Here is a 15,435-nt window from a genome sequence, read left to right on the forward strand (position 1 = left end):
AAAACATGAACCCAAATAAACCTTTCTTCTAAATTGACTTTCTTGTGTATTTTGTCAGAATGACAGAAAACTGACCCATACAATATATCTCTTATCGGGTCATGGTCCCAGTCTTCTACGTGACTGTTCTGATAGACTGTGAACTTCCTGAGATAGCATTTTGTCACTGCTAAAAGCCTTGTAGCTTGCACAGTACCTATGGTACAACAGGTGTTGAACATCGACAAGTTCACCTGCTCCACGCCAGCCCAGGGCAGGTGCTTGACTTTATTGACTTGGCTAATTTACACATGTAAGCCCTTCAGGAATTTGCTAATGTCCCATTATTTTTGAAAAGAAATAAACCAAAATACTAATTCCAACAAATAAATGGATTGTGTTTATCTACTATAAAACAGATGACTCATTCTTTGGTGTAAAACAGATGACCCATTCTTTAAAGAGAGAGAGAGAACGAGAGGAGAGGGGAGAGGGGAGAGGAGAGAGGAGAGAGGGAAGAGGGGAGAGGAGAGAAGGAATTAGAAAAGTACAGAAGATGAAGCAGCTGGCCCAAGGAGTCACAGTTGAACAAAAGGCAGAGCTGTGATTCAAATGCTGGGGGCATGGGAGCTCTCTCAGTGACTTTGGATCTCTTTCTTGTTTGTTTTCTCGGGAGGAAACTTCAGAGTTCCCACCTGCCTTTGAGAGCTTTCAAAAGCAAAGGATTGGTCTCAGCCATTGGAGGTTTCGGCATCTTCTTCAAGGAACCGTCCTCCTACTGGCTGTCCACACCTCCATTAATTAGACAGACTGCTTTCACTCCAGGAAGAACAGCTGCTTCAGCCTAAGGAAGTGTTGCCAAGCAGTGACTTCAAATATCCTCCACCGTGGAAAAAGTGCCAAAGAGTCAGTGAGCAGGCTAGGCGACTCAGCTCTGCAGATTCCTGAAGTCCTACTGGAATACAGCAAGCAACTGGGGCCGCTTGCTGACAAGGCCTAAGCTCAGAGAAGGCTGTGCACATGATAAGCATGAGAGAAGGCTCCAGGTCTCTAGGGGAAGCTCAGCAGACGCAGATGGATCAACTGGCAAAGTCAAACCTTCCCCTACAGCTGTGCTGAACCTGGGTGTGACATGATCTCACCTCTGCTCTGCAGGGCCCTATTGTTCCTTCCAGCCCCCACTGCTCACTTCCCTGTCTTCCCACCTAATTCTACACTGCCTTAGCCAAGCAAACCTCCTGAGAGAAGTCTGTTGTCCCTGACTCTGAGGCCGTCTGCGCAGCATGTAACAAAACTGGTTTGATAACGATGATCTGCCACAGGTTGCTTTTTGCTTTCTGGCCAAAACAATGGTGTGTTTACCTGCTCCACTGAAAGTGCTCAATTAATATTCTGTGAGTGACTTATCTGCAGGGCCATTCCAGAACCAGCTGTATCACAGGGCGTCTGCAGCCATTCTGCCTGGGAGAATGAAGTCTTTCTGGCCTCTGGCTCCCATTCTTGGGAGGGGAGTATTAATGAGAACTGACCTCCCATGGAGACTGTTTAGGAGTGGCTGGTGCTATTATCTATGTTTCAGTGATTTCCTCCCACAGGTGCCTAACAGGTGAGAACTGACGCTGAACCAGGATATTCAGCCCCTCATTCCCATTTTCCAGATGAGGAAAACAGATCTTAGTGAGAGGAACTAGCTGGACAGTACATTATCAGGAAATCTCTCAAGACCACATACCTTTGTCATAACATTTCAGCTCAACCTTTTCAGAGATAAAATGAAATTTGTGGCCAGAGAATATCCTGCCTTTCTTTATTCATTATTCAAGTATTTGTAGAACTTGATGTCCATCTAGAACATGTGTGGGTTTAAAAGCTAATACACCCGGGTGAGTTAATACATGTGGAGATTCTCTGTGGTCAAGGGATAGCATCTACAGTGAGTGGTTTCAAATCCCAGGCTTTTGAACTCTAGATCTTATTTTTTGTATCCACAGCACACATAACTAATCAATCACCACATGACCTGCACTGAGTGATAAACCAGCCTTCCCCTCTGTCAGTTGGGCTTGATCCCCCTCAGATGAAGTCTCCTCTCTCTCCTCACTGCAGCCTCAGAAGTTAAGTCTCTTCAGTTATGTAGTTTCCTTTTCTTTCCTTGCTTTCTTTCTCAGGCATGCTGCTTCTTCATTTCCCATCCTCCCTGACTCTATCATTAGTTAAAAAATATGGACCGAGAAGTAAAGCCCCCTCTGGTCTGGCAGAGACATACCTGAGACTCAGGGCTCACTCTTCACGTTGAAGGGGTGATGAGTTAGCTGTTGATACCTTGAGTCTTGACCTAGCCAACTGCCTCTCTGGCCTGGCTGCTGAAGAGCAGCCTTCTGGTTCCTGGGGGGCTGGAGGGGGTGGTTGTGGCCCTCGCTAGACAGTTGCTCTCAGATGCAGCTGCCTAGAGGGAGTGACAGGCCAGGTCTTGGGCTCCTTGGGAGGGTAGCTGCTCCCAGCCCTACCCATGCTGAGCGCTGCTTGGAAGAGACTTGCCATAAACCCTCCCTGCCTCATTAAACACCCTTACCAGGAAGGAGGAAGTTTAATCTAGATCTCTCTGCAGAGGAAATGAAGCTGAAGTCTGGTAGGGGCATGGGCAAGGCTGTGCCTGTTTTCTTCTGACTACAGCAACTCCAGCAACTCCAGCCTTCCCAGGTGACACTTGGGTGCAAGCACAAACAACTTTGGAGCGGATTCCCCCTGCCCCAAATCAAATAATAAAACAAAAACCACTTAAGTGGTGCTAAACCGTCCAGGGTCTGAGTGAGGTTGAGGTAGGTACGGTGAGCCAGCACATGGGCCTGTGAGGGTGCTGAGCCCACGTAGGGAAAGAGGGGCTCTTGGGTTAAAAAAGAGGGTCAACAGGGAAAGGAGGTGGCATGGGAGAAAGACTGGGTTTGGGTTGGAGCACAATGAATTATAGATTAAAACTGGAGGTGGACAGAGGAAGCAGGGAAAAGCACAGTGAAAGAATATATGTCCCCAGGTTCATTGGGAGGGAGTTAACATTCCTAGGCTTTGTCACCAACGTAGACTTACATTTTTTATATATCTCTTTAGGGTACGCTATTGTCCAGAGGGACTTTTGGTCCTTATACACTTGGGCCAGCGTGGGGTTGGGGCTTCCCCATCTGTTAACCCCAATTTCTCCCCAAAAGGGTGTGAGACCCCCCTTTGGGTTGAGTATCTTGGGACATAAGGTACAGCAGCTGGTTTGGAAATAAAGACAAGTGCCAGGAGATAGTGGCAGGAAAGAGCAGGGGGCAGTCCCTGTTGGGGAGGGGGACGAATCTTAGGCCAGCAGAGTAGGGCAGGGTATGTGTTCATGTTCTGAATGTTGTTGCTCCAGACACCTCTGGGACTCAGGGATGGGGACAGTGGTGGGGATGCCTTCCTCAAAGCAAATAAACAAGAAAAGCATTTAAAATGGTGGCAAGTTACAAACTTGTTTAGAGGTGACGTATGAGGCAGCTTCTCTAATTACAGAGCCTTGAGGGTGCTGTGACAAGTGACCTGCAGGCTTGGTGGCTTCAAACAGGTATCTAGTGCTCACCTAGGATCAAGGTGCCAGTAGGCAGGGGTTTACGCAGGAGGCTCCAGGGACTTCTTTCCTTCCCCACAGCTAGCACCATCGCTTATTGCTGAGCATTCCTCTTCCTTCTATCCCCTCAGACACCCTCAGCTCCCTCTTCCTCCTTAAGGACTTCCCCTGGGATTGTACTGGGCCCACATGGGTAGTCCGAAGAATCCAGGCTCTCTTTAGACCAGCAGATAAATAAGTAATTTAACCTTTGACTTTCTTGGAAACACTACATATTTACAGGTGGCAGAATTAAAATGTGGGCATCCATGGAGTCATTCTACACAAGCATGGTCACAATTTATTTTGTGTATAGCATTTGCAGCATCCTGAAAATATTACTATTCTATGGGCAGAAAAGGGCGCAGTCTCTTTCCTGCCCATCATAAAAAGTCATGGCAGGCACTCTTCCAACAAAGACAGATTATCAACAGAAAACATTTGTTAATGTGCACATGCATGCCAGAGCTAGCCACAATTTGACAATTCACAGGGTCAGAATGAAATATTCTGTTCACATAGGGAAGAGGGAAATGGGGGTGGGGTGGGTGGTACAGATGAAGGGGAGCTTCCCTGCAGACACAGATAGTCTGCCAGGCAATCTCCCGAGGCATGCCGTCCTGTGAGGAGTCCATGCAAGGCCAGGCTGCATTTAGTGATGACTTTTGGCCTCCCCTCCCAGGGTTCATCATTCCCTTACGGAATAGAGTCCCAAGGAGTTTAAGGTAGTTGTATTTCCTTTAGGAGAAGCTGTTTCAGAAGGGGAATACCAGTGAGGTGCCACACTGTGCTTCAGGAAGCAGCAAGGTCAAAGGGATCCAGTTCCCAAGGATGTTCTTCAGCTCAGCGTGGCAGGCTGCCACATTTTGAGGTACAGTTTTTTGACTCCAACACTGCTTTCTCTTGTCTATCTTGTGGTTCTGGAAAAGTGAATTCTACACAGTCATGGAATACTGACAGTGTTCACCAGAATGTGTCAGTGGGGATTACACCCCCAGCCCTTGGGGGTGTAATCAGGATGATGAACTCAAAGACTTCCTCAATTATGTAGTGAGTTCAAGGCCAGCCTACACTACAAAGAGATCCAGTTCCAAGAAAATAACAACCAAAAAATTAGAAAGGTCATTAATAAATTAAATATACACATATTTGTAATTCATCTTAAAAACTTCCACATAAAACTGTTATTTACCTACAACTCGCAAATGGAGAAACTGAGCCACAGAGTAGTTAATTAACTTGCCCACATTGAGACAGCTTACAAGGGGAACAATGAGCACTTACACATATGCCCTTCTCTGAGATCATAGCCACCAGCAATCAGGACCCCTTTATTGGACTGCTCTCTTTAATACACAAAGCATTTTCTGAATTGAGGGCTCTTTTTTTTTTTTTTAAATTGTGTGCAGTCCTGAGTTCCTGAAAGGCAGCAAAACTAATCTGAAGATTAAGTTTATTTCCCCAGAGCTGGTGTGTTTTGGAATTAGAATGCTTCATTCAATGGGAAAAGCACAGAGGACCAAACAAACCCTCCCCTGGCTAGTCAGAGAGCAAATACAGAGCAGTCACTCTGTGCATATCTGCTTAGGTGTTTAAGCATTAGTGTGTATGCAAGGAGGAACACATGTGTGGGTGTTTATAGATCATATATGACTTTCTGGGTGCACGGGCAAGGGGAGTTGGCTCACCGATAAAATGGATGCCTGTTATACCAGTTACTTTAATTCTAATCTTTGAGAAGAGACTGCACCAGGATCTATGCCAGGGTTTCTTTGTGATCACTTCAACACCAAATTGGCATCGTTTTTCACAGTACCAGTGAGCCTTGGTAACAAAGGGAAGCCAGGTGTGGCGGAAGATATAAAGCATTGTCTCTCCACATGGTACCATCAATAAGCCACCAACGATTTACATTTCTTTACCCTCATTAATTGATCTAGCATGGCTACAGGTGCCTTATGCCATGATCTTTGTAATTAAATCGGTGACTTGGCATGAAAGTCATTGTCAGAGATAGACTACCAATCTAGTTAGCAATTTCTCTTGAAAGGATCAGTGACATTTCCCCCCTTCTCTCCTCTCACTGATCCTGCAGCCCCTTTGACAGCAGTGAAGGTAGGGCCAGAGTCTTTCAGCGTGAGGCTGTTGAGTGTCCTTCTCTCTCTAGAGAAGAGAGAAGCTGGTTTACGGTCGCAGGTCTGACACAGATCTCACTGAGCTAAGGCTGCAGTTCTTTCTGAAGGCTCCAGGGAAGATGTTGCTTCCTGGCTTTAAGATGATGTCTAGACGCTATCTAGGCTTGTATCTAGGCCCTTCCTCCATTTTCAAACTGAACAGGAGTCTTTCTGACCATCCCTCCTTCCTCATGTCTCCCTCCTTCCAACCCACACTGACCGAGTGTTCTCATCCTATCTTCAAATCAACTGGGGAACAATCCTGACTCCACCCGTGGCTTTGTTACAGTTTGAGTATGAGTGCTCTCCACAGGATTGGCTGTTGGTTCTTGCCGTCATGGAAGTTGTTGGATAGTTTTGAAGCTAACTAAGGCCTATTGGAGGAAATAGCTCATTGGGGGGTGGATCTTTGGAAGTTATGTCCTGTTCTTGGTCTTATATTTTCACTGTTTCCTGGCCATGTGATGTGAACTGCTTTTCTCTAGCATGCTCTCCTCATGGTGGAAACATGAGCAAAGCAATTCTTTCCTCCTTAAAGTTAATATTCACAGGAATTTTAACAGAGTGACTATAAAACTAACCCAGCTGTAATTCTCATTTGTCCAGGAACAATTACCTATTCATAATATATGAAGTGGAAAAACTTATTTCAAGGATTATGGAAATAGTATTGTTTATAAGCGAAATATTCAGAGCAGCACATAGGAAATACCTGTCTAAGAGCCTGTCTTTCACTTAACTTTTTTTTTTTTTTAAATCAAGTAATTTTCACTTCGAACTGCATTTGTCTGGGTATCTAGCATGTCTTTACTTTCCACCATGTAACCCAGACGTCAATCAGAGCTCCCCATCTCCTGGGCTGGTTAAGAAAGTGTAGTGGGAGGGGCTTAGTGATGTGGAAACAGGATCTGGTATTCCTTTCTGATACAGAAACTAATTTCAGAACAGTATCCGTGGATTGGGATCACAGTAATGCAAATGACACATGCAGAGGTAAAGACTGTGAGAACTTGACAAGTTCTAAAATAATGTTGCTGAAGATATAAGTGATCATGACCCAGGGACACAGATTTGGGTTCTCCCAAATACCATGTTCTCATGTAGCAGCTATATGAAGTTTTCATGGGAACAGAAGAAAAATCACGAATCAAGACACTTTTCAAATAAAATTGGTGGAAACATCAGGGAGGCAGGTGACTTCAAAATGGAGACGTCTCTGTTGCAGGTCGCAGATGCTGTCTGATGACGTACTTAGACTTTGAGTTGCTGGAAACTTTTGGTTTATTTGTGTACTCCAAAATTTTTCTGATAGTCACAGGATGTTAGGACAGACAGTGGTGGACAATGAATGACTCCTTAGGAGGCTAAGATATCCTAAGTGAATTTGTTTATGGGCCTGAAACAGGTGAGTTCACAGACTTCTCATCACAGAAGTTCTAATCAGACATATAGCTTTGTAGAATAATAATCAGAGACATGGCTTAGTTCTTTTTGGGGGGAGCAGACTTCAGTTTACAGTGTCTCCTGTTGACCACCCATCATATTTTGTACATAGGAGGTCAAATATTGTTTTATGACATATGATGTTAGGAAGACCAAAATGTACCAGGGGTGGGGGTGGAGGGAGGCAACTCTATTTTAAACCTAGACTTTTAAAGCCAAAAAACCAAATGAACTTTCCCCCACTAAGAACAGCAGGGAAGATATTAAGTGGGCCCAACCAGTTGGATTCCTATGTTTCTGTTGATGTGAGAAATGTTAAATACAACAAGTTAAAAATGCTAAAAAGCTCGTGGCACAGTCAAACTTCTCAAATACTTAGATGTATTGGTAAAATATGTCTTAAATTAGGCCAAGGATAGTGATTATAGTAAGTAGCCAGTTATAAGAAATGTAAAGTTGGGTGGCTCTGTGTTTTGTTTCTTAGTTACTTTTAGGAATTGTAGGTACAAATTGAGTTTTGTTTTACATGGAGACAGTTATCATGTCTACATATAACACAACCAGGATTTACATCTCAGTAAAACAAAGAAATGCTCCATGTCAGTATCTTTGAGATATAAGAAAGATCTAATGCAAAGGAAGCAGATCAAAGATGAAGAGTGGTGTGTGGAATTAGATCCTACTGTGCCCTACTTAACAGTTAGCAGAGGCTCGTCTTCACAGATGGGGAATTTAATACAGAATAGGATCTTCTTTTCCCTCTAAATTTTATTCTAGAACAAGAACAGGTCATGCAATATTCCATGCAAATTCTGACATGAAATTTTCTTTTGAAGATAAAGAAGAGGCAATGTGAGATGAGAATAGAGGGGTTGAGAGAAGTTAATACGTGTGTGTGTGTGTGTGTGTGTGCATGTGTGTAGTTTATATTTCTTCTGATATGATCTCTAAATTTTTCTTACTAATTTTCATTCATTTTAACATGTCCTTTGAACTTAGATGTAGTTTCTTAAGCTCTTATTAATTTTTTAAATAACCAATTTCCTCAGTTTTTCTTTAGATGCTCAAGATTTTTAATTAAAGTAGTCTACATATTGGTATTTTTTTTTCATTTTTCATTTTTCTCTCATTCTGACTGCAGTTTCCCCTCTTCTCCTCCCAGTTCTTCCCCTCCCTCCCTCATCCACTCCTCCTCCAATTCCCTTCAGAAAAGGGCAGGCTTCCCAGGGATATTAACCAAACATGGCATATCAAGTTGCAATAAGACTAGGCACCTCTCCTTATATCAAGGCTGGATGAGGTGACCCAGTGGAAGGAAAAAAAAAGAGTCCAAGAAGGAGGCGAAAGAGTCAGAGACACCCCACACTCCCAATGTTAGGAGTCTCACAAGAAGGCAAAGCTACACAACCATAACATATATGCAAGGGCCTACGTCAGACCCATGCAGGCTCTGTGATTGTTGCTTCAGTGTCTGTGAGCTCCTATGAGGCCAGGTTAGTTGATTCTGTAGGTTTTCTTGTGACAAGGTTGTCTGTGTCCCCTTTGGCTCCTATTACAATTCTTTCTCTCTTCCTCAGGATTTTCTGATCTCTGCCTAATGTTTGGCTGTGGTTCTCTGTATCAGTTTCTTCTCATTAATTATGCTAGGCTACCATCTATAAGTATAGCATAATATCATTAGGAATCATTTTATCTTATTGATTTCTTTTGGGAGTGATGTTTGGTTCTATTCTTAGTGCCTGGGCTATCTATCCCCTGTTCCTGGCTCCCCAAGGCAGTGTCAGGGGTTGGTTCCCTCTCATGGCATGGGTCTCAATCTGGTTGGCCATTGCCCTAATCAGAAAATTGGGAATTGATCTACCTCAAGACCTAGCTATATACCCAAAGGATGCTTTATCCTACCACAAGGACACTTGGTCAACTATGTTCATAATAGCTTTATTCATAATAGCAAGAAACTGGAAACAACCTAGATGTCCCTCAACTAAAGAATGTTTAAAGAAAATGTGGTGCATTTACACAATGGAATATTCATTGCTCAGCTGTTAAAAAATAACAACATCAAATTTTCAGGCAGAATGATGAAACTAGAAAAAGAAAAAAAAAAAAAAAACATCCTGAGTGAAGTGACTCAGACCCAGAAAGACAAACATCATACGTATTCACTTATAAGTGGATAGTAACTGTAAAGTAAAGGATAGACCCAGAGAGGCTAAGAGACAAAGAGGACACATGAATCTCCCTGGGAAGGGGAAATAGAATAGATATCACTGATGGACTAGGGCGGGTGGGAATGGAAACAGAAGGGATCAGGTCTGGGGAGGACTGCTGGAGAAAATACTGGGAGAGACGCTGGAATTAGAAGCACTTTAGGGGCAAGGCAGAAACCTACCTAGTGCAATGGGAACTCCATGGAATCTACTTGGGTGACCCTAACTAAGGTGCCTAGTAACAGGATACAGAGCCTGAACTGGCCATCTCTGTAACCAGGCAAGATTTGCAGTGAAGCGTTTGGGATACCAACACAGACTCAAAACCCTTGACCTACAATATGTACCACCTACAAAATATACTCTGGTAAAGGTTACCTATTCATTTTTAATTCTGTTCTTTAATTCTGTTGCCTAAGTCTTTCAGGTTGGCAAGAATCTCTTTAGGAGCAAATGTTCTCGACTGAGAGAATTTTAAAGCCAAATTATCTTTAGTTAGACTTGTCCATTTTCTAAATACTTACAAGCTTATTTAATGTCATTATCAAACACAAGGCTAGTTGGAGTGCCAAATGACAGATTTTTTTTTTTTGTTTAAACATTTCCTCTTTCCTTTAAACAAATACTGAATGAGTGGCAGGAGAAAAAGCCAAATGATTGCAATTTAACCAAGCAAGTAGTCCAAAAGCAAGCAAACAAACAAATAAAGTCCAAACTCTATGAAACCATGTGTTGAAAGCAAACAGAATGGATACCTTCCAGGCTGGAGAGATGACTCAACAGTTGAGAGCACTGGTCATCCTTCCAGAGAACCAAGGTTTAATTCCCAGCACCCATATCAGGTGTCTCACAATCATCTGTAACTCCAGTTCCAGGGCATCCAGTGCCTTCTTTTGGCCTCTCCAGGCACAAGTAGTGCACAGGCATACACGCTGGCAAAACACACATACACATAAAACAAAATAAAATAAAATAAGCAATACCATAAGCTAAATGCTCTGAAATCTGTTAGCAACGGCGCAGAGAAACTACCAAACTAGACCACTCCACGAGTAGAAAGCACCACGTTCAAATGTGCTAACAGCTTTAAGGAAGCTTTCATAGGGACAGAAAAAAGAAAATCGTGGTTACAGCAAGCTGGAAAGCCTCTTGTATAAGCCTCAGATGTTATCTGAAGACATTATTATCCTGGCTAGTGGAAGGTAGGGGTCTGTTTGTACACTCCAAAATGAATTTTTACCTGTTGGTCACAAGGCTGTCAGGTCAAACACAGATGTGGGCAATTAGTGGTTACCTAGGTAGCTTGGATGGCCCAAGATACCTTATCTCTGGACCTGTGACCTCCCAGCTCTGAGAATTTCAGTTCATAAATGATTGCCCGATGGAGGTGGAGTTGTGATTTTGTGATTTTGTTTTCTTTTTCTATTTAACCAGTCTCTCTCTCTCTCTCTCTCTCTCTCTCTCTCCTTTCTCTCCTCGATCCTTTTTCTTCTCTTTCTATCCCACCTGCTCTCGTGCCTGTCTTCTCTCTCATGCTGGGCATAGAAGCCAGGGGTGTGTGGATAGTATACAGGTGTCCTACTGCTTAGCTACAATTGTAGCTCTGGCAGAAATGTTAATTTTCTTTTTTTTATATTTCTTTCCCTTCTGCTACAGTTAACAGATATCAATTTATAATCAGATTGCTGTCAGCACTATGTTCCTTCTTTACTGTCCTTTCTCCTCTCTTCCAGGCTTCCCATTGGTTACATCCTCCGGTGTGTGAATGTAGGTTTAACATACGGAGATGTTCTTTGAGTGTGGATTGAGCTAAGATCTTCCCACGTCACCAGTGCCTTTCCCCCAGGGCAGGGTAGACATCCTGAAGACCTGAAGAGGAAGCAGATCATCTTTATGGCTGATTTAGAGCTTTTAAAAATTGGAGTTTATGACTATTGTTCTTTCATTGCCCAAAGAGTGTTTGCTCTTCCTAGCTTCTTGGCGGCTGGGTCAGCTGGAGTCTTAACCTCCGGCAATGGAGTCTAACTTACAGTAGGCAGAAGTACAGGGTGGATGAACTAGAATTTCTGTCCCAGAAACAGCCTTGAGTAGGAGACTCCATCAGGGATGGAGGCCTTATTGTAGGGCACCTTAGAGAAGGTACATATGGCACAATTTGGAGGTTTACTTCTCTGGTTCTCTCTAGGCACCCTAGTAATTGGGAGAGGAGGCTGGCCCTTGGGTTTGAGCGATCCCTAAAGCATTCAGCTCTCTATTTATCAATAAAACATATTTAATGGATACCTTCCCTGGATTAGAAACCAGACTGGGCCTACAAAACACAACAGAAAGGAAAAATATACCCATCAGTTTCCTGATACAGCTCAGGGGAGGCACTACCAGATGGTTCTGCTCTTTGTCTTTTGCTTCCTCCCTCCCTCCCCCCTTCCTTCCTTCCCTCCCTCTCTTCTTCTTCTGTCTGACCCTTAGACTTATTGTATTTTATTTCCCCTGTATCAATGGTTTCTATTTCTGAAGTCTCAGTTACTTATAGTCAACTTGAAGTATTACATGAAAACATACTCAGAGAGAAAGAACAAGAACAAGAGCAGAGGGACAAAGGAAACACATTTAAATATTTTATTATAGTGTATTATAACTGCTCCTTGTTCTTAGTATCTGTGTCTGGAGAGGAGCTCTTCTTCCTCATGCATTTATGGGACAAAAAGCCCAATAAATAGGGTGTGCTACTCTCCATGATTTTAGATATCTCTGATGGTCCTGGAATATCACTCTTCTGGATAAGAGGGGACTTCTATAATAGGTACTCAAAATTTCCCTGAATGTTGAAGGAAATAGTTTATTTCCTAAGAAATATGAAAATAAAGAAGAGTTTTGTTTCTGGTTCTTCCATGTGTTGTCATCATTATTGCTACGGTTACAGTGAGCATTTGGAGGAGGACTTACTCTCCATGCATCCCTCCATGCTCACATTTCATCTTCCCCAAGGTGCCCAAGAACACTTCAGCCTCACCTGTCATCTAGGGGCACAGGATCTGAAAAGTCCTCTCCCCAAGCCTCAGTCTTCTATGCACAATGAAGAATGACAGGTAAGAAAGGCTCCATGCCCCAGTGTAGGGGAATGCCAGGGCCAGGAAGTGGGAGTGGGTGGGTTGGTGAGTAGAGGGAGGGGACAGGGGACAGAGGGTTTCCTGAGGGGAAACCAGGAAAGGGGATAATGAATGAAATGTAAATAAAGAAAACATCTAAAAAAAACCCCAGAAAAATAAATTAAGAAAAAAAAAAAGAATCCTCATCCATGTTATGACGGGTAGTTTGCATCCTCCCAGGAGATGATGGAGGCGAAGCACACAGCTCAGTGCTCTATACTATAAACCCTACACAGCCAATTGACTCTCAACGGACTCTTTGTTGTTTCTCATTTTCACCAACGTGTGTACAAGCCAACCTATTGTCCTGATACGACAAAGTTAAGCCATGAATATATATTTGCTTAGTTTCTGACTCAGCAAAGAAGTCTATCAACTCACCAAATGACAGAATCTAATGCTATCAGGTTGCCATTTTTATGTTAATGAGTCAGGGGACAGTAAAACAAGAAAGGCATATGCCAAAATTTTATCCTTAAGGACACTAGTGGCATTTGCTGAATCAGGTTAACAGTTTTTGAATATTCTTGCCATTATTTTTTGGAGACAGGATCTTGCTGTACACCTCACAATGGACTCAAATGCGTCACTCTTCTATTTCCGCCTCCCAAGTGCTGTGATTTTGGGCATGTATCACTACACCTAGCTCCCTCAAATTTTGATTATATTTCTAAAATAATGGTTAGAATAATTATGGCAGATTTCTCAGATTTAATCTGAATTACTATCACTTTTCTATCACTTTTTTTTTTAAAGGTTTAGTCAACCAGGCAGCAATGGATCAAGCTCAGAGTTGCAGTGTCTTAATTATCACAATAGACATACACACAATAATATGGTTTCAAGCTGCTGCCATCAACTTTCTAAACATTCAGTTGGAAAGAGATTGGAGGAAACAGATTGGAAAGAGATTCCTCAGACAGAACATATTCATAGCATGTTGGAAATAGAGAGATGAGAGGTACCATTCTACACATACAACATACCCATGGCAAATTCAGGGATCATGGAAGAGCCAATTACAGACAAATAATATCTGATGGGTACTGAGTATGCATTACCTTTGTTTTAAATATATTTTTACTTATACACTTACATAATTCAACTAATAATGATATACTTTATAACTGGATCTGGAGATTTCTAAAAATTTTGCAGTTACCTCTTGGGACCCAGGTATAATATAAACACATTCTCAGACTCTCTCCCATCTGATTGGCACAAAGCTTCTCTGGTCATGGTCTGTATACAGTGCCCAACCTGGCAGCTTTTGTAGGCATAGCTAATGAAGAACAGTACATTGCAATGTGCTGTCTATCTCCTAGTTTGTAACCTCTTACAGGGCTTTGTCACAGTCATCTGTGAGTTGTTAGTCTTCAACATAGGGCCTACCACATAGTAAACTCTTTATATACTGATGTATGGCTAAGTTTTATAGTATAGGGAGTAATCAAAATTCTTTGTATGGCAGCAGAGATAGCTTCACACTACCACAAATAAGATGTTACAAAGCAGGCTGGCGAGATGGCTCAGTGGGTAAGAGCACTGACTGCTCTTCCTAAGGTCCTGAGTTCAGATCCCAGCAACCACATGGTGGCTCACAACCATCCTTGATGAGATCTGACACCCTCTTCTGGTGCGTCTGAAGATAGCTACAGAGTATTACGCCGGAGAGAGTGGGGCTGGAGCGAGCAGGGGTCCTGAGTTCAATTCCCAGCAGCCACATGATGTGTCACGGTCATCTGTACAGCTACAGTGTACTCATACACAAAGAATAAAATAAATAAATCTTTAAAAAAAGATGTTACAAAGCAAGTCTATTAATGTATTACTTACTATTTCTTCTCTTAACTATTTCTTTCTATTTTTCACCTGGAAGAGATTGTATAGTCTCTCTCTCCATAGTCTATATTAGTTGTCCATTGCTCCATCACAATTATTATAAAGTATTAAAAATACTTTTATTTTATATATATGCTGCATAGCATGTGTGCGCACTGCATAATGTGTGTGCTGCATAGCATGTGTGCCCTGCATGCCTCGATGCACATGTGCAGGTCAGAGGGCAACTTTGCTGAGTTGGTCCTCTCCTTCCACCTTTACTTGGATCCTGAGGATAGAACACAGGTCTGCTTTCTGGCTTTCACGGTGTGCTTTTTTACCCACTGGCCTCACGAGTTGTCATTTTAAATGGTTCAAAAGGATCACACATTTATTACATCATAGTTTCTTGATTCAGGCACATTCTCCCTGGATCTTATACTTAGCGTCCCTCAAGGCTGCAATCATGGCATTAGTTAGTTAGGTTGAGCTCTCACTGGAGGCTCACCTGGGGGAGAGTTCATTTCCAAATTCACTCATGTTTTGTGACAGGCTAACATATATCTTGCGGTGTGACTGAAGGTCCCAGATGTCTACTTGCTGTCGGCTGGAAACTATGCTCAGGCAGGAGAGGCTAGGACTATAAGTCTTTTCCCAGGTAGGCTTGAAGGCAGCTGTTCACTTCACCCAACCACAAGAAGCATCTCTCAACTTAGGGAGGGTATAGTTCCATATTTAAGGGTATTTAGTATGATAATCCATACTCACTGAATGTTCTCTTTTCTGGTTAGATACAAATAAGCTGAAATGAGTTATTAGTAAGAACAATCCTTTCAACTTTGTTCTATACTGGAAGCCGATGTTCTCACTTGTGCTCAAAGGTGGGGATTATGTTCGCTAGGTGATAGAAATCATTGGAAGTTACCTTGACGCCTGCTGTGCCACTTGGTATCAATAGCTTAGCTCTTGGCAGAGCCTCCTAGGCATCTCCACATGTTCTTAGAACATTTTATTTTTCCTTATTGGATGATGGA

At 42.7% G+C, this 15,435-nt stretch overlaps 1 long non-coding RNA gene across 5 annotated transcripts in view; it reads left to right on the top strand.

Annotated features, from left to right (window-relative positions):
• LOC116072884 overlaps window positions 1-14,068 on the top strand; it is a 22,474-nt gene extending 8,406 nt beyond the window's left edge. Inside the window, exons 2-6 of one of the 5 annotated variants that reach the window (XR_004111579.1) lie at window positions 656-2,679; window positions 3,511-3,562; window positions 4,349-4,475; window positions 12,420-12,520; window positions 13,337-14,068. This is a non-coding gene — a long non-coding RNA (uncharacterized LOC116072884). Of the gene's footprint in view, window positions 1-655; window positions 3,563-4,348; window positions 4,476-11,164; window positions 12,197-12,419; window positions 12,521-13,336 lie in introns of those variants that run through there. The other 4 variants (XR_004111577.1, XR_004111585.1, XR_004111583.1 and 1 more) reach the window with 4 other exon arrangements.
• The last annotated feature ends 1,367 nt before the right edge of the window (window positions 14,069-15,435 follow it).

The sequence above is a fragment of the Mastomys coucha genome, unplaced genomic scaffold (genome assembly GCF_008632895.1).
Source record: "Mastomys coucha isolate ucsf_1 unplaced genomic scaffold, UCSF_Mcou_1 pScaffold10, whole genome shotgun sequence".
Classification (NCBI taxonomy): Eukaryota; Metazoa; Chordata; class Mammalia; order Rodentia; family Muridae; genus Mastomys; species Mastomys coucha.